This window comes from Meleagris gallopavo, chromosome 2, assembly GCF_905368555.1.
Source record: "Meleagris gallopavo chromosome 2, MGAL_WU_HG_1.1, whole genome shotgun sequence".
NCBI classification, from domain to species: domain Eukaryota; kingdom Metazoa; phylum Chordata; class Aves; order Galliformes; family Phasianidae; genus Meleagris; species Meleagris gallopavo.
Window position 1 is genome coordinate 14499834 of NC_139405.1, and position 24206 is coordinate 14524039.

The window sequence follows — 24206 nt, forward strand, 5'->3', positions numbered from 1 at the left end:
AACGGGCTAAGACTCGAGCGTTGCTATTGTTTCGGGCTAAATAGTACATGAATGCCAATAAGAAATCTGAAATATCCAGAATCCCACAGCTCCATCTCACCTAGTGGCGAAATTCCTTTTGGTTTCGGTGGAACAAGTTCACATGTTTGAAGAGACCATGATGCTGACTATTCCAGCCAGAAGACTCAGAGCAAAGAGGGCTTTTTAAATTACATAAGTCCTGGTAGAAAGAAAACGAGGTGAGGGCATTCCACCACATAAAAGAGAAATGGCTGCGTCATAGATGGGCCACTTCAGGAGCTTATGGTTTCATCACTGAACAGATACTGACGTCAAGTAAAATGGAGGATAATATAAAGCTACGCATATTGCCTTAAGAAGTGCATACTTGAGCAGTGAAATTGGATAATGTTTTCCAATTAAAAAAAAATAAAGGCAAGCGTGACGTTCTGTTTAAGCAGATTGTCTGTATGAAGGCTTTATTGTAGCTGCAGATTTAGGGCATATGAAAAGGTTTTCTGTGCTCAGTTGCAGGATGAAAAACATTGCATCATCAGGCGTTCTTGTTCTCTAACACTTCTTTGCCAGTATGCTTTTGATAATGAATGCTTGCAATTTTATTTTCTGGTCTAAAGTCATGTTTTCTCAGGTCATTATTATTCCAATTTTAAATATCCTCTTAGAACTAGACAGAACTACAGAAAGCAATAGTAAAGCTTTGTGCCTGCCCTGTGGCATGTGCTTGGCACAAGCAATCAGCTGCTGCACCTGCTTCATGCTGGGAGTAAAGCTATTTGCGAGTTGGTTACCATCACTTCCCTTGTTTCCAGCTCTGCCCAGTTTTCAGAGAAGTTCTGACAGCAACAGGTTCAGACATCACCCCTTAACTTGTATTCGGTTGGGTTGTGTGTTACAGGAGTTATCAATGGAGGATCTTTGGAGAACTTCCTTGGATTGTCCCTAGGCCCCTGTCTGCTCTGATGCTGCATCACTCCCTTTGCAGCCATCCTGAAAAAACACTCCAAACTGCAGAAACTAATAATAAGCAGCACATGTTGAATTGTTTTACGTCTACCCCTGGCACATCTGCAGCCTGGACATCACAGTACTTTTTCTTCCCACTGTTCTCCAAAAGGAGGAAGATCAACATCCCCTCATGTTTTACAGAAGGGGAAAAGCAGTTTCAGTGAAAGGCTGTCTTTTAAGAGGTATACAGAAGCCCAAAGACCTATATAGGTCACACTAAGATTTTCGAGGATGCATAATCAGGTTAGAGACACAAATTCCTAAAACTTCAGAGAGACGTAAGCAGTCGGCTCATGCAGACATTTTTGAAAATCCCAATACCAAATCTGTGCAATAGTTTCCTGATGAATTCTTGCTGCGCCTTGTTTGTAGTTTGTACTGAAAACCGTACATTCTAGCAGGAATAAAATCACCTGATTCAGCAACAGAGAAAAGCTCTGACACTGTGAGACCACCCGTGTTGGGGAGAGCGTGTTTTGCAACCTCAACAGCTGGGACAATGAAGATACTTGTTACAGTACTGACATACCGGTTTGTTCCTCTGCTGGATCAGCCACCACAGCAGAGGGGCACAGTGAATTCCCTCACACAGTGTGCCATCACCTCTCGGGAACCACAACAGTGCAGCTCAGCTGGAGAACCATGGATAAAACTCCACTTATTTGCACCTCTGAGCTTCTCACCTGCTTTCCTGCATGCATCCCATGTCCCTGAGTGCATCCCCAACAGCCCCTGGGCCTTCAGGAAGGAGAAGAACCTGCTCCAGACTTCTCCTGCCTCTCTTTGTGCCCAGGACAGCCAGCCAGCAGAGCAGGGATCATTGTGAGAACAACACTGAGAACAACTCTGTCCATTTTACACAGACGGAATAAATTCTGTAAGTGCTGGTTCTGATACTCACACAGCCCAGGAAGAACTCCAATGACCAAAAAATTAATCTTATGAATAAATCATTGAAAAATTAGGGTCACTCTCTCCATACCAATGGAAAGCTGAAATTGCACGTTATGAAGTTAAACGTGACATTGATTTCTGCAGCTAGTAGGAAAACAGCTTCCTTGCAAAATAAAAACTGGAGTGTTTTGTATCCATTTTTTCTCTAAACAACTTCTAGAATCAGATGTTAATAATAAGGAACTTTGATCGATTAAAGAAACACACCTCTGCAATAACACGTAAATATTATCTTTTCCTTCCATTCATTTACAATACTGGACACATTCTGATAAAACAAGCTGGATTTAGAAAAGTCAAAGCTACAAAAAAGCAAAAATTCTCCAAATGAAAGCATAAAGAGATCAGATAAAATAGAGGTTTTCCCTTAAGCCAAAGTGATTTCACAGTCGGCCTGTGGAAATGTCATCTGCACCTCATTGCCATGTGTGTCCAGGCAGCTGTACACATTATTTTACATGTTTGCTTACCCTAGAAATAATGAATTCTAATTTCATTAGAAATTTAAAAAATCCTCTAGACTGAATTACAGTGATGACTCCTACCTGGAATATCTCTCCCGCATATAACAAGACCTGTAGGTTAATGGATTGAACTCTCTCTATAGAAGAACTAGGGCAGCTTACAGGCAGCATGGAACTTGGTGAGATTCTGCCCAAGCAGCACATGGGCCCTATGCTGGCCTACTGTGTGCATCTCAGTCACATTGTGCTTAGCATTTGGTGAAGCTGCAAGAAGCCATCTGCATGAGACTTCATTGCAGTGTTTGGTTTCCTTGCCCATGGGAAACCATCCTGGTGCAGTAAGCTGCCTGAATTCTGCATCCTGCAGGTAAATTACATGTGCAGGGTGCCTGAGTAACTCAAGGAGATGCACTGATATTGTTGTGTTGTTGGTCCCAACACAACAGATGTCAGCTGTTGCGACAGTTACAAGTCCAATCCAATCTTTTCGACCTCTGATTTGCTCTGTGGCCTTCCCAGTGCACAACAGGAAGAGGAGACACCTCAACTGCAACATGGTGATCATCTGCATCAACACTTCTAAGTAGAGCCATAGAACATAAGTAGAAACATCCCCATTCAGAGAATTTGGGTTTCTCAGTGTCCCTCAAGAGCAGTGTGATTACTGCTGGCAAATCCCTGCATTAGCCCCACTACTGACAAAGGCATTTTTAATGCCATTCCTTCGATCTAAATGATGGAATAAAAACAGGTCCCAGGACTGCTCGAACCAACTGTGCCTGGAGACTGTCCAAGAGAGAGAATATTTAAAGCAGTGCCGCAAATTGTGCACAGCTTTGCTAAAGCCTATGGAGCTCTGCACTGGAAAATTGAGCTGAGATATCAGTGATCTTTGCTTAATCACCGCCTTAATCACTGTTCCTGGGGCTTCTGCATAACAAAGGTGAAGCACTTCTCCCATCCCTGCTGCAGCTCAATAACACTTTGCCTAGATGCAGGCTTTTCATTTCCAGTGGCCAATCCACCCAAGAAATGAAGGACCTCTCCCTCCTTTTCCTCCTGGGCTCCAGCACCTCACTGCAGCTCCTCTACCAAAACCAATGCTCCTGCAGTGAGCTGGTTCCCACAGCAGGTTTGGCTGAGCAGAAATCCCTTCTCAGGGTGTGCACACAGCACTTTGGGTAACAGCAGCCTGATTTTGGTTGGAACTGCCACATTACAAACAAATTCTTTGCGTTTATATTTGAATTAAATGTAAATTAGTTGAGTAATTAAAATCATGGTTCAAATCCTTTACTTGTAAACAAATTCCCAAATCTGGAAGAGCCACAATCCCTTCCCTGCCACAGCCAAAGGTACAGTAGCTAACATTTTAGCTAACATTGTTTTGTTCAAAATCAAATGAGGTTCATATTAAGCCTACAAAAAGAAATTGATTGATGATGTGGCCTGCCCAACTACAATTCCGTTAGTAACAAAAATATTTGGTAAGTTCATTTATTATTGAGATCAAGCAATGAGTCTGGAGCTACAGAAAATGGTTCCAATTAGATTCAAGTAATTGCCATTTTGAGTGAACATGAGCTTTTGGGGATGAAAAAAGGCAATAAAAGCTCAAGTAAGCTCACATCTGAGATTTAAGCCTTCAAAGCTTTCCTCTCCCCTGCCTCCCTTTTTTTTTTTTAAAGTAAGAATGACATCCTCAAGGGAGGATGGGGGGAGGAGGACCAAAGATGTATGGACAGAAGTGTTTTTTCCAAGCTGATGTTTCTCACTGGGTGCCTCAGTCTCCCTGCAAGTGCTGCCTGTGTAATCTGCACCAACTGCAGCAGCAGCAGCATCATTAAAGTAAGCAAAGTGGAGAAAAGCCTATAAAGCACAAGTTTGATGATCTCGCGAAATTCTCCTGAAGTTGAGGTCTTCTCCTGCAGCAGCAGGCTTCAGAGCAATGACAGAGCGCATGGAAGGTGAAAATAGTTTCAGAGCAGTGCCAGCTGGATCCCTGCAGCAGCCAAGTGAGTCAACTAGAGAGAAAAATCTGTGTGTAGATGGAGGCGCTTCTGAGGGGCCACTGAGAGTCACCACAGAGCAGAAAGTGCTTCAGTACCACTTGATGCCGAGTTGTAGGAACCTAACTTAGAGCTGGATCCTTGGCCCTGCACACCTTTCATGCTGTGCTATGTCTCCCACAGATAGCTTTTCTAGTTGTATCATATCAGCTGAGAATTGCACAGAACAAGTCCTGTCGCTGGATAGGGTCAGCCTGCCATCATGGGCTCAGCAAAGAGGTGGCATTCTCCTGCACCAGTGACCTGATGGGCATTGCCACGGACACATGGGTTCAGTGGCCACCTCCAGACCAGATTCCCTACCTGATCTCACAGAAGTTGTTATGCCCAACTCTCTCACTGCATGCTGGCAGGCTATATCTTCATGAACCATAGCACCCATGTGATCCACCAGAGGAGACCCTAAACATCATGGCCTCAATTTGCGCCAGGGAAGGTTCAGGTTGGACGTTAGGAAATACTTCTCTGAGAGAGTGGTGAGGTGCTGGAACGGGCTGCTCAGGGAGGTGGTGGAGTCACCATTTCTGGAGGTGTTCAAGAAGTGTTTAGATGTTGTACTAAGGGACATGGTTTAGTGGGAAATATCGGTGGTAGGTGGACAGTTGGACTGAATGATCTTAGAGGTCTTTTCCAACCTTGGTGATTCTATGATTCCATGGAGATTTGGGTGATATTATTTAAGCTATAGGAATCTGGCTTGTGCTAGGGATCGTGGTAAAGGATCATGCACGGTTCCCTCCCATCCTGAACAAAATGCAGTTAGTTAAGACGAAACACAGGCATGATCAGAAGAAACCCACTCACATTCCCATGCCAGAACAACCCTTACCCCAGGCAGTCCCTCACACCAGGATGATAGAACCAGTAGATGTGTCTTAAAACAGTTTCCAGCCCTCCTTGCCAAGAGAAGCATTAATCAGAATGACTTGAAACACCCTGAAACAATTTCCCAACATGAGGGGGGGCTGAAGCCACTGCTTCCTGTGCTGCAAGAAACACCTTCAACCCTTTGACATACGGATGCAGAAAGTAAAGGATGGGGTAAGACAGTACTTCCACGCTCCATGAGCATCAGCCACACACAGACCTCATGTAGACATTTCGCTGGGCATGGTGTCATCGCCCCCTGTATTACCTGGCTCTTACTGCACATTTGTCCTCAGCACAATATGTCCCATTAAGACCAGAGAGCGATCAAGGAGTTCTGAGTCAGGGAAGGAAGATGGACTGTTTCAGATTTCAAGACATTCATTTCTCCTTTTAATTGCCCAGCTGTCACCATATTAGAAGCTCAATTTCCTGTGCCCACCTGAGGGTCTACAAATGTCCCTTACTGCCTCTATGGATGATTTTTGTATCTGGAGTGAAGTTTACTAATAATTGCAATCAGATCATAGATACAGACCTAGATTTTTCTATGGCACCATAGAGCTTCTTTCTGGTCTGACTGTGCATCAGTATAATACAGAACACTTTCTGTTTTAGTACCACTTTTGCTGACAGTGTTTTAGAGCTTCTGTTTTAAGTCTTGGAGAGAAATAGGAAGTCAGTCTGGAGAACCTACAGAGCTCAGCTGAAACTATGCTGACTCAAAGCAGCTGAAGACCATCCTAAATACATTTGTTACAAGACCTTGGCATTTCTGGGACTAGCCCTTGATAAAACATGACAAGAAAACTCAGAATCTATTCTTTAAAGACAGCCTCCCCTGACTCCCACACGTGCTCTACCCTCAGAATTTGTTTTAAGCTTGGAAATATTTTTCCTTATCAATGGTTTGAGAATGAAAGTTTAACATGCAGGAAATGTCAATATTTGGTTTTGTCAAGTAATTAAGGCCTCCTTCCTCTTGCTTTTGAAAGACTTTCTTCCCCCCAGAGCAGTTATCCCAGGAACATAGAGGAGCACTCTAACTTCAAAGCAGGTTGCACATCCACCCAAAGCACTGCTCTGGACACTTCCAAGCATGGCCCCATCTTCTTCAGGGAGCCACATCCCAAAGCTGTAGGGACGAGTTGAGCTGTAGTGGCACACAAGCGCCTGCTCTCTGCCAGAGGCACAGTGCTGCATGTCAGCACGGTCTGGGTCACAACTTGCCCTGCAGCCTACTGCTGAGCATGCATAAGGGGAGCTGCAAGGCTGAGGCCTACAAAGGATTCACCAGTACCAACTCCAGCAAAACCCGTCAGCAGAGAGATCCCTGCAGGAGCTGACATTGCTGTCTATCTAACTAAAATGAAGTATCAATAACCTAGCTCATACTTGATGAAAGAGCCTTTCTGAATTATTTACTGTATGTCATACTTCAGGTTTTAATTTCAATATATTGTGAGATGTACAATAAATTATTTAGAAGTGTGGCAAATTAAAATGTAGTTTCAAATCCAGCTGTATTTTCTCCTCTTAGGTTTACAGTCCAGTTTTCAACAATGTTGTGCTGATCTCTTTTTGCTAATGGTTTTTCAGCTAGAGAGGCATAGAGGCATACAAGTTTTCCATTGCAGCAAATCTTATCCAGCTTGAATTATTTAACAGCCCATCCTCCTTGAGATATACTAATGAAATACATCTTAGGCAAAAGAGTCAATGTACCTGTAGCAGGCTAGCCCAGGAGCCTGCGGTTGTTTCCCAGTCTCACTCAGAGGCATAAAATGCTCTGAGGGCTTTTTACCTCTCCTTTAAATTTTTGTGCATCTTTGTCGAATAGCTACTTTGAAATTGGCATTGGATTTTCCATTTCTTCCTCTTCCCTTTCCTACAGTCAGTTTTGCAGGAAGATGTAGCTGGTGTTTAATATGTCCAGACACATGTTTCTTTATGTTGGGGCAACAGTAAAGAATTTTGTCTTCTGCTGCTTGGAGATGGCATAGGTTCACTAAAGGAGTTGTTGCTTTGTCTTGCAGCTCATTGTTAGGCCAGCCTTGCAAAGTTCTTAATATCCTCTCGTCAAGGTAATTTTCATCCTCCTTATGGCAAGCAGAGTAAGAAAACAGATTTCAATATTCCTCCTTTAGACCTCCACAAAGATGTATCTCTAGACATGTGCCCAAGTGACAACGATTCATGCTTTCTTCTTTAGTGGTAACATCTCTGTAAAACTACAATCTTCAGAGCAACAGAATACACAATATTCAGTCTTGAAGAATGGTAAGTCTGAGATCCAGTATTTCCTGATGTGTCAGAGCTCACAATAGAAAGCTTTGTACTGTTTGAGGGGAGAAATTCCAAGTCTCTGTCCATGAATGCTTAAATTCTTTAAAAATCATGACATGTTTATGCAGAATAAAACAATTTTAGGTCAATTTAGGACATTCAGTGCCTCTAAAATCTGTACTGCTGCATCCGATAGCAGTAAGTAACAAGAACATTTTACAATACCTACTATGTTTAAAACAAAACCTTCAGAGCATTTGACACATATCCAGTGCTTTAGACAACGGCCTTGTTTAGTCCCTTGTTAGCAGTTTTGTTTCAGACTAAATCACAGTTTGCCTTTCGGAAGTCCCAGGACTAGTCCAGAGGTATGATGACGATAAGTGCTCCCAGCTGAGACGCTCACTACAGAAAGCTCTGGAGGACCAGGGTTATGCTCACTTTGCCACCAGAGTCAGCACGGCATGAAGGAATGGGCCTCGGCAGAAATGCAGCAGAAGGGAAATGGAACAGCTGCCAGACCCCAGAGCTGCTGCTTTACCTGACACTAAAAAAGGAATCTTGAGAACCAGAAACTCTGGATTTCTGTCAGCCTTAAGAAAGCCCGTTACACATACCCTTACATGACATAGATAATGTCTATGGATATCTTATCTCTGAGAACTCTCTGGCTGGAAAAGCCTGGATGAAAGGTGTGGCATCCATATTAATATTAGTCCCCAAGGTGAAAAAAAACAGAGATTTGTTTACTTCTTCCTTAGGGAGAAAGAAGGCTGCAGTAAATGGGACCATGAGATGACCAGGGGTTCTCCAGCTCAGGGAAACACCCCATCAGCCTGGGATCCTGTTACATTCTGACTGTATAGGAGGCCTCATTTAGGACCATAGCCACGTCATTCCTCACCTTGTACCGCAGTTTGTATACTTTGTTATAACTAAATACTAAGGGAAATAGCTACCAGGCACTGTATATCCCCACATGTATACTTCAGAATGTGCTCACTATCCTTGTTGCCTGAGTACAATACAAAATAACAATTGTTTGATATTACAATAATATTAGCAAATTGTGCAAGTCAGCAATTATGTTACATTAAAAGCTGGCAAGACTCATGATAGTCTGATGGGGTTCCAAGAAACAGGAACCATATTACAATCAAACTGTTTCAGCTGAAATACTTGAGATTTGGGTTTCTGAATAAAAAGTTCAAATTTACATAAAAATATAGCTAAGTTAAAACCTTACTTTTCACCCCAAAAAATAATTTCAGCAACAGATTTTCCCATTCAACTGTGTCGTATTGCAAGGCTGCTTGTTGGACATCTTTCCCTTCTACTTCTGGTCTTACTTTTGAGCATGGTTCAGATTTTGCATCCGTTTTTTTTCTTTTGTCGAGCCCAGCAATCATTCAAGTACCCATATTTTTTAAAATTAAAATTAGCACTGCACGGACCATTGGCATGGACCAGTTGTGTTGGCTGAAGTATCTGACATGCAACAAATAAGGATAGCAGTTACTACTCAGAGCTTAATTAATACCAGAGGTTTTTCACTTCAGTATTAATACTTTCCTCTTGAATTGAATGGGACTTGACCTTGTCACAACAAGATCAGGGCAAGTCTGTGAAAACAATGTTATGATATCAAAGCCAAAACAAAAGAATGTCATCACATGTGTCAGAAGGGGATGCCATGGAGTTCTCTTACAGAAGCAAAATAATGTCAGGGTGACTCCCACGCACTTCTGAGCTACCAAGCTACTGCAATGGGAGAACATGGTTGGGGGCCAATTTCTTTAAATCCCAGAAGATGTGGGCTAGAATCTTAGCTTAGGAGTAAATGGGCTCCACTTGAATGGGGTTGGACAGATTCACATCTCCTGGAGGTCTGGTCCAATGCAGCCAAACTGAGGAAAGTTGTATAAATTAAAATACCATGTCACTGAAGGGCATAAAAATTCATCATCAGTGTGCTCGGGCATTGCTCCCCATACCTCATTGTGTAAATAAGGCCACATCATTTTCATTTGTGGGTAAAAGCTCTCAGTTCATCGTGCCCCTGTCCAGTCTGAAAACCCCCACTTAAGGCTGGTTACTTTTCCACCTGATCCTTAGCTGGAAAAGCCTCACTGTGAAATCACTGTTCCCGTCAGCTACTGCCTCCAACGAGGGGAGTTTCCCCATGACCCCTCCCCTCCCCTTGAAGAATTAACAGTACAGCCTTAGAAGGGGATTTTCCAGTATAAACAGACCTAAGCCAAACTCTTCTGCTGGCCTCTCTGTGCCCCAGCCCATATTTGCCCCATGTATAATTACCTGTGGATTTCACCTAGAAGACAGAGGATTTCACTTATAGCCCCAAATAGGCAGGCTCTGACGTAATGGCAGTCTGAGGAATATAGGTCAGGGAGGTGGCCTGGCCACTGGAAATGAATTTCTGAAGCAGACTGAGCAACCTTGTTAGAGAGGAAGATAGTAATCAGCAGTGGTCCTCGGATCTAAACATTTCACCTCCAACACTCTTGCAGCTACAGCCCTCATCTGTTTCACTTTCCTATTTTAAGTTCCTGACTCACATCCTAAATATTGACTTCTATTTTTCTGTTAGCACTAGATTTTCAGCCTCCATATTGACTTTGACTGTACCTATGGTTGATACTAAGCCTCTCGGGTCAACAAACTTTTATAGCTGTTAGCTGCTCAAACCACAGCGGGCAGGATTTGGCACTATAGAACAGTAGCTAGAAGCAATATTATTGGGAATTATAAATTATTCCTCCGCCTGAACTTTTCCTCTTATTCACATAGCTACATTCATTTTTAAACATGTGGCAAATGAATCGCGCAGAGAAGACAATTGGGACTCTGTGACTTTGGGAGCACCCGTCACCACCAGCAGGGATGGATTCTCTTTTGGGAACAGTGGAGTAACGCAGATGAAGGCACAGCAGGGGTACAACAGTATAATCTCAGCTGGAAATACCTGTGACGATGGCACCCAGACAGAGGATCAGAAACCCCAATTCCATCACATGCTCTTAATCATCTCCTTTGGCCAATATTTTAGCAGCACGTATACATGAGCTGTTGCAAGGAAACATCAGAGAGCCCCGACCATCCATCATCTGTAGAACACTTAATGTAAGAAACAACAACAGCATTAAGAGAACATCACGGCAGCGACAAAACCAAGCCAAAAAGTGAGGAAATGCAACAATTAAGATTAACTTATGCCTCACAGTAGAATATTTTTCTGCAGACAGCATGCTGTTTTTTTGCACAGGACCCAAGCTCGGAGTGGGGAGCACGAAAAGTCTGGGTAGCCACAAACTATGGTATTCTGCTGACCCAAGAGCACTGGGATGTGAGAGGAGCAGTATGTTGCTGCAACCCTGCAGCAAGAGGTGTGTCCCTTTGGGCGCTGCCATCCCCAGGGACGTGCCTGTCACATGGCCCTGCACAAAGAGCCCAAAGAAAGTGCTGGGTTCCTGCCGGCCCCCTCCATCATTCAGCCACACCACCAGGCAAAGCGCAACCCGGATTTATCTTACATTTTAAGTCCGTGCCATGTTCAGTTTAATACTTTCTAAAAAGTGGTTATCACCGAGGAAATGATTACTGGGTTGATAAGCTATGAATGACTTATTCATGCCGTGTTTTCAGTGCTTCATCAGCCTGCTAGATCTCATGCTAGCGTTCCAGTCCTTCCCATACTGATTAATTTTTCATGTGCTACCAGGTCTTTTTCAGGCAAACGCTGCCAAACTAATGTAATCTGGCCACGGAGTAAGCTATTTCTTTCCTTTTCTGTTTTTCTTACCCCATACCTTGAGTGCAAGCCTGTGGAAGGAAGGAAGGGTCTGTCAGAGAACCTGGGTGATATTTGTGATTTATTATTAATTGCCGGCACAGAGTCCCTGTGGGTCACCCTCTCTACATGAGGCAGTGTGGTGATGCTGTGCTGGGCAAAGCAATGACTAGCACAGGGCTGCCCTTTTCCCACACCTTTTACCTGGGCAAGAGTATTTTCCCCCCTCCTAATAAATAGGAAAGCCAACAAAGGTTGGGATGATGGAGTGTCTGGTGGGGGAATCTGCAACAGATACTGCGCAAGTGTCTGGAGCTGAACTCAGACCCACACAGCACTGCAGTTCCTCTGACCAGCCAGCACATTACCATTCCCCTAGCCCTCAGGGCAAACCTGAGACACGCTTTTCCCTCACCCAAAGCCTGCAGAACTACACTTTTCAAGGATTTACTGCTTAATCACAAAATTCTGGCTCACAATTACACTGTGTTCTCTCTGCCAAAGCACATACATGGGTTGTAATCAAAGAGTGTGTTTTTTTTCCCATCCTCCCTCCAATTTTGCCAGGAGGTGGAAGAAGCTGATGGGCTGCGCTCACTTCCCCTTGCTATGCCAGGCAGAACGCATGCCTGCTCCCAGCAAGCTGCAGCTCAGACCTGGTGCAGAGACAGCCCTGGGGAGCAGCCCATGGATCTCCAGCACCAGGCAGCATCATCCCATCTGCACCCAGTGGCAGGAGCAGGGCCAGGAAGTGCAGCACACAAAGCAAGCAGTACATTTCTCCAGTTTGGGTTCTTCATTTGAAGGCTATTCCTCACTATCTCCTTGATATAAGGAGTCTGGGGCTTCTCAGAGTGATGACAGTTAAAAGTCGCTTTCATTTGTCACGCAGAAACTGATGCCTTGAACACAACTGCCCTGTATGTCAGCCCCTGTAGCAAGTATAAGGCCCTCTCCCAGCATATTTGTGAGAATACCCTCAGGTCTGTGGCAACACCAGCAATGTAAATGTGAATACTGTATGGACACTGCTCAGAACCCCATTAGAACAAAAACCTGAAAGTCTGATCAGTAACTGTTTCAGCAGAGATTCCCAGCCTGACTTGAACCAAGCCTCTTGGTTGTTTGAGTTTTATTCCTTCTCTGCACAATGAGAAGGCAATGCTGCCTTCAGCATAGCACTCTGAGGATGACCACAGTGGGATTTGGGAGGGACTCAGATGTACAGCATGAAGCTACCTAAATGCAATCCTTCTGAGGGAAATGTAGAGCCCTTTAGCTTCTACTTCCAGCTGTACATTACTCCATCAGCAAGATGGAGAGAGATAAGCCTGTTGTCTTAACCGGATCTCCATCAGCTGATTAGTTGGCATTCTGACTGCACTAAGCCAGCATGCTTACTTCTGTGCTGCCCCTCTATTCTGCAAGTCATGCGATTACCAAACATTTTAAAAGACAAGACAGGAAAAAAGAACCCAAACCAAGTGCTCTGCGAACTACCTGAGGCCATCACGGTCCCCAGTGAGCCAGCCCAGCCCGCTGAGCGCTCCTATCAGCATCACTAGAGCTGCGAACAGCTCGTCCTTACCCATCACTCCACACATGGGAGCCTATCCCCTTATTACCCTCACCCAGGGCCCTGACCTCAATTATTAACCGCGTTTAGCAAGGACATTATTAAACCTGACTCTCTGCTCCCAGATGAGCTATCATGTGTCTCTCTTTAACCCAGCAGGAACCTTTTTCTCACCCCATGCCCTCCTTATTACCCTTTAATGTGCCCTGAAGCCTCTGGAGCAACCCCATCAATCCCAGACAATAACATTTCTAGAAGAACAGTGGAAAAAGCGGAACAGCCTATTCCTGAAGACTTTTTCCTAATTGGCTCCAATGCAGCTTTCCATTTCTTTTCTATTTTAATCATCCATCTCTAATAACAAATCCCAAAATCCAACAGGCCTCTCTGGTCAGAAAACTGCAGAGCAGCAGCTTAAAGCACATTACTGCTCTTAGCAGGACACTGGTTCTTTACACCTGTGAAAACTGATCACAACTGTCCATTATGATTAAAAAGCAAATAGATGTTAATAACTAACTACTAATTAGCTTACATTTTAATCGCAGCTTTTATCCCAAACAAAAAAAAGGAGTGCCACTGAAACATAATATAAAATGTCAGCAAATATCTCCACTTCCCTGCTTGGCTGATGCAGCTTGCAGCACACTGATGCCATGAGTGTACCAAAGGCATTGGGCAATGCTCTCTGCTCCCTGCTCCTCTCAAGCTTTGGCACAGCAGAAGCTCCAGCAAGCCGCAGCTGGGGCATGGCTCTCGGTGTCAGCTGGAGCCAGCTTATGGCAGCTTTAGAAGCAGCTGGAAGAGCCCACTTGAGGCTGTCCTAGTGGCTGAACTGAGGAGACCTCAGCAACCTCTACACCTATTTTCTCCTTCCTTGCAGTGATGAGAGCTGTGGTGCCCCATGTTGGTGCTCAAGGCCAGGTTGGATGGGACCCTGGACAGCCTGAGCTGGTGGGGGGCAGTCCTGCCCACGGCTGGGGGTTGGAATTGTACGGGCTTTGAGGTCCCTTCCAGCCCAACCAGTTCTATGATTCTGTGATTCTATTATCTCTACTCTTGTCTTCCACTGTCTTCATACAGTGTCTAGCATCACAAAGCTCTAAAATCCTTAAGAGACCCTAGGGGCTGCTAGACTGCAAAAAATATTATGCCAATGGACAGCTGGAAAGCACCAAACATTCATCACACCTATCCTCTGGCTTATGTTAAGCAACTGAAAAGCACAGCAGCCTTCAAGTAAAACGCTACTACTGAATATTGCAAGCATGACGAATGTTTTGTGGATGAGAATGCTCCCTCCCCTCAAAATATTTGTTTTGATACCCACAAAGTAGTATAATGTCATTTAGCGAGGAAAATTCTGGCAGTCAATGCACAATCTGGCAGGGCTACAAGTACTGTAGGTGTTATGATACACACGCAACATGTTTTACAAATAGAAAGTGGTTTCCAGAGTTCTTTAATATATTCTAATTTCCCCCACCTCTGCCCAAAAAAGCTGCAGTTATGAAAATACTGTTGCATACTGAAATATTAAACTAGAAATCTGGAGAGGGTTGCTTTTTTTTAAAAAAGCTCTCTTTTCAGCTATTTCTTTTTCTTTCTTTCTTTCTTTTTTTTTAAGGCAGGTATGTTTTTAGCAACTTAAACAGGTTGGGTTACCCACAAGAAGTAGTAATTTTTCCACCTAGCAGATTGAGGTATTCATACCCTCTTTAAACATTTCTAAATTTATTCTCCAGTATTATTCAAATAGAAATATTTGCACCCTGTATACCCTGAATTGGATAAAACCTTTTCAGTATTAACCCATGGGTAGAAACCACACAAATGAAGATTAACAAAATGTACCTTCTCTGAATCCAAGCAGCTTCTGGAAGAAATTCTTCCAAAAATCCATCCTACTTAGTTGTTGATATTATATCCTAATTAGTTGTTTATATTATATATTCATTTTATATGAGAATCCCGCTGAAGAGCAAAGCTAGTATCTGTACAAGACTGACTCCTTACCGGAAGAACTTGCTAGCTAGTAGCCACATGAGTAAGAAGCTGTTAATCCATTTTACAGAATCAAAGAATTATTAAGGTTGGAAAAGATCTCTAAGAGCATCATTTCTGACCGTCAACCCAACTCCACTATGCCCACTAACCCATATTGCTCAGTGCCACATCTCCACGGTAGTTCAATGCCTCCAGGGACAGTGACTACACCAACTCCCCGGGCAGCCTGTGACAGTGTGTTACCGCACGCTTTTACAGGTGGGAAATCAAAGAAATAGACTGAATGAACTTCTCATGACCACCCATAATACCTACATTAGAACCAAGCACTGAACAGTTTCCCCACAAACTAGCCCCAAGCTTCAGAGACAACGCAAGACTTCCTTCCTAAGAAATTGCTTCAGAACTTTCTAGTGAATTCTCAAGGTGCAGAAAAGCTGAGTTTGCACTTTTCCAAGTCTCTGAGGTCACCAGCTTCACTTCCAAGTAAAGTGACCACACTCACCTTCGGGAACAAAGAGCATTCAGGCATGAGCAATGAGTCATGTCTGTTTGTCAACAACTGCCCCATCCAATACATGTCTATGCTTTGTGTGTGGGTACTTCCAAACCAGACCTCCACATAAAATCACAGAGCAGAGTATCATGGAATTGAGTAAATCTTGCTGCCTTGGTCAGCACTAACTACGCAATGTTCATTTGCACAGCAAAGGTGTGTCAGAAATCGCCTCTGAGAACCTGAATGGCTGGGCATATATGTCTGCAGTGACATCCAAATCCAGTGTCCTAACAGTTGGGTATTTTCATGATCTAAATGAAGACGTTTCCAGTTTGTCTGAGACAACAATCTTGACGAATGACACTATTCTCAGCAGAGTGTCTTGGGATGAGGGATTAGCAAAAAGGCATGTAAAAAACCTGTAAGAAGAATAGCAACATAGAGGAAAACTGCAGTCTTATTATGGGGCTTGGAAAGCTGGGGTATCTCAAGCACGAGAGGAATTTTGGGAGCAAGACCTGGAAATGACTGGGCTTTCTTAGGATTCATGACCTGTTTATTTCCAAAGCCTACAAATAGCACTGCACTCAAGCCTCATACATCTGTTCTGCAAGCCTTTCCAGTTACAAAGAGCCACACATGAAATGTCTCCCAGACAACTTGTAATTTCTACACATGAAGCAGCTGTGGGGGTTCATGCAGGTTGTGATAAGGGAGAAGCTGTCATGCAGCACTGCTACAGGACAGGTGGTTAAGTGATACTCAGAATGAGGCTGGAGGTGGCAACTGCGCCATCCATTGTGTATCGTGACCATAAGGTCTACCTCTAGCCTGAGGACAAGAAATGAGAGCAGAACTTGGTGCAAATTACGGGAATTACTTAAATAATGCTTGCTAGAAAATTACATCCCCATTCTGCCGTTAGCCTGCAAGTAGCTCCTCAAACAGCAGAGTAACTCTAAAATAAAGTACTACTCATCGAAAGGAGAAGCTGAGTGATTGTACCTTTAGCATTTCTTACCTGCTTGCAAATAGACTCCTGTCTTTACAACTCTGTTTATTGGGTTGGATCCTCATCTGGCCAGCCTCTTACAGGTGAACTCAACAAAGCTGATTTCACGTAGCAGGAATTCGTGATTTACAAGTATTTGCTACTAGTTACTACAACCTGTTGTCTGTCCCAGGACCCTTGCTAGATTCAGTAGTATTGATTTCTCATGGTATTTCCCACCTGCTGCTGCTGCACAGGTACCACAGATCATTGTTTATGAACACAGAGTCAAACTTTGCAGCACCTATCCATTTGTGAAAGATTTTGAGCCTGTCTCTTCACCTTGAAAAGTGGATCTGGGAGATGTAACCCTGGCCATCAGTCTCGTATCCAGCCCAGCTGAGTCCCAGCCCAGCAGACCACATGGCTAAGTCCCAAGGGACTTCAGCATGTGCTTAAGGGCTCTGCTGGATCAGTTCCTTTGCAACCAGTCCGACTGCTTTGTTAGCAGTGCTGAGCACCAGGGCTGAGCTCCAACAGGAAATAGCAGCTTCCCTTTGAAGTCCTGCCACTGATGTTCACGTAGGTGGGACTTCAAAGAGGAGCCACCGCTTCCCCTCCCAGTATCGGAGGCCCCAGTGTTGGAGAAGCAGTAGTGCTGGTTTTAATTGCATTAAGGGATGCTTTAGGGCGGACGATTCAGCCCTTCTCAGTAAAAGGACAACTTTGAAAGGTTCCCACCTGCTGGCAAGAGACCCAATGAAAGGTTCAAGCTTCTCGTTTATTCTGGAGCTGCACTGCTGGCCGCCATAAGGGCCCCTTGACAACTAGGATGTGGATGAGGAATGGGCAACCTCATCTCCCATAATAGAGGGCACTGGAACGAACTGACCTCAACAACAGTGACACTGAGCCAACACCACAAGATACACCCACAGGCAACCTAGATGGCTGATTCTGCTGCTGACTGACTGTACAATCATACACAAGAGCACCTTGAACTTCTCTGTATCTCTTTTCCTTGAGGGAAAACAAAGCAGAGAAGTCCTCATCCTAAATGGTCTAAATAAACCCAAATGATACTAAAAAACTGACTCCATCTTCTCTTTCTCCACTTCTGCAAAGACTGACAACATCTTGCAAAGATTGACAGCTTCTTTAAGTCTTCAGCCAGAAGTGAGGCACAATCAGATGGGGAAGGGGTCAGTCCCCTAACAGAACACTCTGAGAAGCACTGAGTACTGAAGGCAGTAGAAAAGCAGTCAGTATGACAAAGAAATAAAAGAAATGATATTTAAGGCTTGCACTGATCTGCAAAGCTGTTCCATGTTCATCATGTTGTTTTTCTCTTACCTGGACTTCACTTCATAACTCTAGATTCCATGTATTTCTATATTCAGAAGCTAGCTATGCAAGTACACGTGGATTCTGAAGTTAGGTGAGTAATTTCATTTTGTTTGAGGGCTGAACGCTTTGTGGCCTCATCCCATGGAGTTCAGCTGAGCTTTGCTGTTCAGGTCACTGACTTGCCATAGTCTGGTCATCTCATCTGACCATTTCATATTTTGTACTTCTGCACACAACACACTTGCTCAGTGCAGAACAAACCTGAGTCAGCAGCAAAGCAGTACAGCAGTGGGAAGCAATAAGAGGAAGAAGTATACTCCATTGAAAAAGCAGAGAGATACTCCAAAAGTGCAGACAGATCCTGACACCAGACCCCTCAGGCTGACAGGAGCAGCAGTATCCATACAGCGTGACAGGACTGCACTCGACCACTCAAAACATCCCAGATCAAATCCTGATGTCTGTCCTAGTGTGAAGCATGGCTCAAAAGCTGAATCAAAATCATTTCTGGCTCAGGAAGAAAAGATTAGCAAAGCAAAGAAAAATGCAGCCATGTGCCTATGGTTTTGCTTATCCAACTCAATTGCAGGAAAGCTCATATAGAAATTCTTAAAAATTTGCCTCTTTTTATCAACAGAAAAGTTTTTTTTTTAATATATTTCTTCTAAAGATTTAAGCTTTTACAAAACAAAAACAAACAAAAAAAAAACAAACACCAAAACGCTACTGTGTATTTTCAGCCCATTAAGAATTCCTTGGATTTAGGAGCCTGGGGATTTAAATTGCTTTTTTTTTTTTTCCCCCCTGAATATTGAATTTACATTTTCCACTGAGGATGAAAAAAATATTCTGGCCAAGCGTAGGTTTCTTTGTGAGGTTGAGAAGGGCAAGGGGGAGGAAGGGGTGCAGTATTTTTCCTTAAGGACACAAACATTCTGTTATAACTTAAGTCACCGCTGCAGTTGTGAGCCTGACAAATTTAGAGGACTTAAAATCAATCAATAAAAAAAGAGCTCGACCACAAAGGAAGTTCTGGTCAACTCTTCAGCTTTACATCATAGACAACATTTATTTTATCACGGCCTTACAAAAATTAAAATAGAAAAACGCATCTTCTTGGAAAACAGTAGTTATTTTCTTCCCCCGCTCAGATATTTTTATAAGCCCAGTTCCACCAGCCTCACACAGGCTAAGAATCACCTTATCCTGCAGGGCAGACCATTTATTTAGAGGCAAGATATTATGTCCCAGGCAGGACACTAAGATGCCTCCACCCAACAAAAACTCTACTATGTAGCTGAGCTGGACCAACCTCCATCCCAAGTCCAAGTCTGGTTTGAAGCATAACCCATACTGTCTGGATACTAGCCTCTATAAATAAACAGGCAAGAAGGTTTGGAGAAGAGGTGAAGCCTTTCTCATTAGTTGCGAGCTAGGAAGGAAGTTGTACCTTACCAGAGACTGCAGGAATTCACAGCTCCCTCTTTCCCTTAATAGCACTGCTGGAGGCAGAGAGGAGCAGGGCAGAGCAGCCTTACAGGGATGGTCCAGCAAAATAGCCAAGACAACCTGTGAAATGAAATACTACACATGAGTAAGGGTGGCAGAACTTGCCTGACAGATACCTTTCTTGATGGCTAACCATAACCACAATTTATAGCTGTTTCCATTAAATCTTAGCAAAATGACACAACAGCACAGAAACTGAACTGAATTGCTGGCAAAAGTAAGTCTTAGCCCATCCTTGTTCAGAGAGCTGCTTCTGATAGTCTGTCACCTTGACCCTCCCAATGTTTTTTGGTTGTTTATACTTATTGGCTTCAGCAGAACTTCTACTGGGAAAAGGTTTCTCTGGTCCAGCACACTTCTGGTCAAAACACACATAAACACTGGCCACTCAGAGCATGGTTTCAGCATTCTGGATTGCAGAAACCCTACTTTTCGAGGCCTCCCCATCAGGGAGCTGAGCTTGGATCTGCTAAACCCAAGAGGGATATCTTAACCCTTAGGCAAGAGGCCACTCTTGGATGTTGCTTTCCTGTCGGAGTCATTTGAGATTGGATGTAAGTAATAAAATATTTGCTGGTAACAGTGAGACCAGTTCAGCAGTCCAGAGGCTGGAGCACTGAGCCAGAAAGAGCAGGAACATGATGCTGGGTCTCCTGTATGCCAAGTGAGTGACTTGGCTATCAACTGGTTTACTGTGGTAATGAGAAAAAAAACAAAATCTTTATGGATCCTGTGTCTTCCAGGCAGAATGGAAAAAACTTGAAAACTTGCAACATCTTGTGCGACAGGAGAACCATTTCCTACCCACTGCTATGGGGGGTAAATCTGCAGCGTTTATCACCTCTTATCTCCAAAGTCAGAACCTGGCCTGCTGCCTTCCACCCTAATTCAGAATGCACTTTCATCTCTAGAATAAACACCAAGACATATCAAAAGCCCTGTTGACAGTACTGCTCTCATTTTCTGCTTTAAGAAGTTGCCAAAATGTACAAAATTAAAATCTCCGAGTTCACAGTAGGCTGTTCTGTCAGTTTATCCAATTGGTAACATAATACTATCGTAACCTCTGTGATTCTCACTCTTCCTTTTTTCTTCCCCCTCCCCTCTCTTTCTTAAGCAAGAATTTCCCCTGGAAGGGAACACATTTCCCCCCAAAATTAAATCATAGCATCAACTTTCAGATCTACAAATATAAATCAAATCCTGTTCCTTTGACACGGAGGAATACGGCATCACACAACACGCTGGGGAAGCACTGCCTGTGCCACAGCAGGTACATCATGGCTATTACCAGGCTAAAGGAGCTTCTCAGGGAATACTCTCTCAAATTGCAGGAGTTGGAAAGAAATATTCTCTGCTGTCTCTTACCTGCTACCTAAAAAAGCACGTTTGAGGGCTAGCCCTGTACTTCTTGTGTTCTTCATTGATCCTTTCAAAACTAAAGAGAAATTTCCTGGCCTCCAAAAATACAGAATTAGGTCCTTCCTTATTTCATTAATGAAAACATGAGCAAAATAAGCAGCACCATTTAGCAAACTGCAATTCTGTGGAAAACTTCTAGGAAAACAGAAGCAATGCCAAACATTTCTCTAGCAGTTCCTAAGCAGGGAAATATACCTCTACAGTAAGACATGCATGACATTTCCAAATGACCTCTGCCTGAAATCAAAGTGAAACATGCCTTACCTCAGTACATAATTCATTCTTAATCTATTAATGATGTGACTCATTAACATATTAGTAGTAGTAGCGGAGTTAATAGTAGTAATACTGCTAATAATGTCATGGCAGTGCTAACCGGTTTGAACATGCTAGTTCTTCTACACGCGTAGAACAGAAGGTTTTGTGACCCGGTACCACAGAGAGGGGAAGAAAATAAGTTTGACAGCCTTACCAATTACTTCATGGGATGCCTGTTATTACCTCATTATCTCCCTGTATCATTTCTTCTTATCTCCCTGAAAATCTAAATGTGTGATCATAAGGATTGTTCAGGTGTGAGATCCCTGATGGTATCTTTGCTGGACAATGGGATGAAGCCCTAGAAAATGTTTTTTCATATTTCTCAAATGTTTCTGTTATTGTGCAGTCAGGCACAAAACGCCTATGTAGGACATGCTAGGCTCCTGGAGAGCTTTCTGTTTCTCTGCACTGCAGGAATACTCTTACCTCAGGGATAGGCCTTATGAAGTCATTTCATAGACCCTGTCAAGAACTACCGGGGAGAAATAACACACAGCATAAGAAAAGCTGTTGCATGCCTGGTTTTCTACCCAACATTGGATACACTTGGATATCTCATCAAAAAGGTGTTGGAGAAATTGATCTCTTTGTTTGGGACTTCCAGACATGCAGTTCCCCTGATGCTGAGGCAAGGTCTGGTTCATCCACCAGGCTCAGATGGGATTTCCACAGAGCCAGCAAACCCACAGAGCCCATCAGAAGCATGCTGACATAGAGCTGAGCTCTGCCTGAGGTGTAGACACATGGTGTTTGTATTCTGTGAAGGAAAGATGCCTGCACAACACAGTGAAGAGTTATGATCTCACTATTTTGATCTGATTTATCCTAAGTGTAAATATCACTTACAAGATTTGATGTAAAATCCAGATTCTGATTTTAAGTAACCTTAAACATTTCCTGCTTTAAGAGCTCAGTCTTAGGGTCAGGCTATTCCCAGGTCTTTCTCTGCTCCTCTGGTCAAGAGGTGAAGATGAGCTACCCCACAACATCTTACTATATAGCCTTGAATCCTGTATGACTCGGAATAAGAGGAGATGGAAAATAACTTCAGCAGCACAGTGTAGGAACAATATAAAGCAAGACTGTAGTTATCTTCCTGCTCAACCCTTACAGTGCTGCAATGAAGTCTCTTCTGTTCATATCTCATCTACATGCAAAGGTGCATCTTGGAGCATATCAGAAGAGTAAATGCTCTAAGGCCCTCACTAGAAAGAAAAGCCAAGTGGTACAGATCACTTAGACACCAAATCAACTGCATTCATGTGTATATCCAACTGTTACCAGTGGTTTAAAAAAAGAAAAAAGAAAAAAAAAGTATTCCCTAACCAAAAAATTCTATCAATGCAATTTTTCACGTAAACCAGGCTTAAAAATAGTTCTTAGAATACCTGTCAGGAAAACTTTCTACCTTTCCAAGGCTTCCCCAAGACTCACGGTACCCAATAGGTCTTTTAACCTCCATCTCTGGAGATCTAGAAGTAGGTATGGACTTCTGTCCTTGCGATGGTGCCCACCAATCTCAGGATCTGTCCAGAGACGCTCAAAAACCAGGAAACCCAGTATTTCAAAAGAAGGAAAACACCATAAGCACAATTTGTCCACCTTTCAGATGGCAACTAAAGTACACCCATTAGGGCTGACAATCTCACTGTCATTCTGATACCGTTCACGTGGAGCTCTGCACTCCAGAGAGCAGCTGGAAAGGGGGGTCTGCAGCTCCATGGCCAAGGCTGCTGTGGGATTGCTGGAGCCACACCAGGAGCTGCTGATGTTTACCTTTGCAACTGGTTTACCCAGCTTCCACCTGCTGGCTCTTTGGAGCCCCCAAACTATTATTATTGAGGAAACTGTATTAACTGCTACGTGCCCAAGTAAGTAAGTAGACAGGCTCACCCACAGGGAATGGGAAAACAACATCTCAAAGGCCAATAACTCCTCCTCCCTTTCCTCAGGCTCACATTTGTTTTTGAAAGCAGAACCAAAACCAGGCCAGGTCGGCCCATGCCAGGCAGGAGGGACACAGCCCCGGGATCCTCCTTGCCTGCTTTTCATAGCTTTGCCCAAATCACTCAGACAATGGGCTGAAACCCACTAACTGCACTTGCTGGAGTAACTCTGCAACCTTGCCATTGCTGCCTGCCATCCTCCTCCAAACTAAACAACCCCCCATGATCACCACTGGGGTGAAATACAGCACATGAAAGAGGAATCTACATCTCACTCCTCTATAGAGCAGGGGACATCCTCCCAGTGCTCCTGCACTGTAGGAACACAGGTTTTTACATTCAGGCTGCTTTTATGGAGGCTCCTGAGAGGGGAGATCCTAAACTGAAACCACATTGCCCAGTCTGAGCCAGAGCCTGTTGCATGAGCTCTGTCTGTTCCCCAAGTCTTTCCAGTACTGATTGCTTCCCGGCAAGAACAGTGGGGCTTACAGCTCCCGGGAACCTGCCAGCACGGAAACAGGGATGACTAACAGCTCACAAGCATCCACCAGAGCTTGGAGACTCTCTTCCATCTTTCCAGGTCTTGGTTGGTGCAAAGTGGTCTGAACGGCTCTTTGTGTCCGTAGCTGCTACTAGAGAAATATCTTTCCTCTTTTTCCTCTTTTTTTTTTTTTTTTTTTCCCATAGAGAAGCTGTTGAGACGTGCTCACCATCTCGCTCTTTTCTGATAACCCTTTCGGCATCCTTCCGTTTTCTGGTTATTCATTTGTTACCCCTGAAATCTGATTCCCAATCTCAGCCTCCTCTTATCGGCCCCTTTCACTGAGGAGTTCCAAAGCAACGGGTTAGTTTTAATCTTTGTGCTCTTTCTCTGTCCTCGAGGCCTCGTTTTTGCTGGGGGAGGAGGTGAGTGATAGGATGACGTTTGTGGGGGGAAGGGGCTGCCATCCATTAACTCGCTGTTATCTATCTATTCATCTTCCCAGCAAGACAAAGGTATGATTGTGGCTCCAGCTGACAGACCTGCGCTGGCTTCACTCCAGCTCCCATGGGTCACAGGAGCAGCACAAATACAGAGACATGGCCTGAGCACAGCCTAGTGCCCAGAGAAAGC

General features: G+C 43.8%; 1 protein-coding gene across 10 annotated transcripts in view; it reads right to left on the bottom strand.

Annotated features, from left to right (window-relative positions):
- Positions 1 to 24206, bottom strand: part of BMP2 (bone morphogenetic protein 2) — a 236864-nt gene that overhangs the window by 9190 nt on the left and 203468 nt on the right. For all 10 annotated transcript variants that reach the window (XM_085219026.1, XM_085219021.1, XM_085219023.1 and 7 more), the window contains one exon: positions 19350 to 19463. The gene's annotated coding sequence lies outside the window, so the exon portion shown is untranslated. The remainder of the gene's footprint in view (positions 1 to 19349; positions 19464 to 24206) is intronic.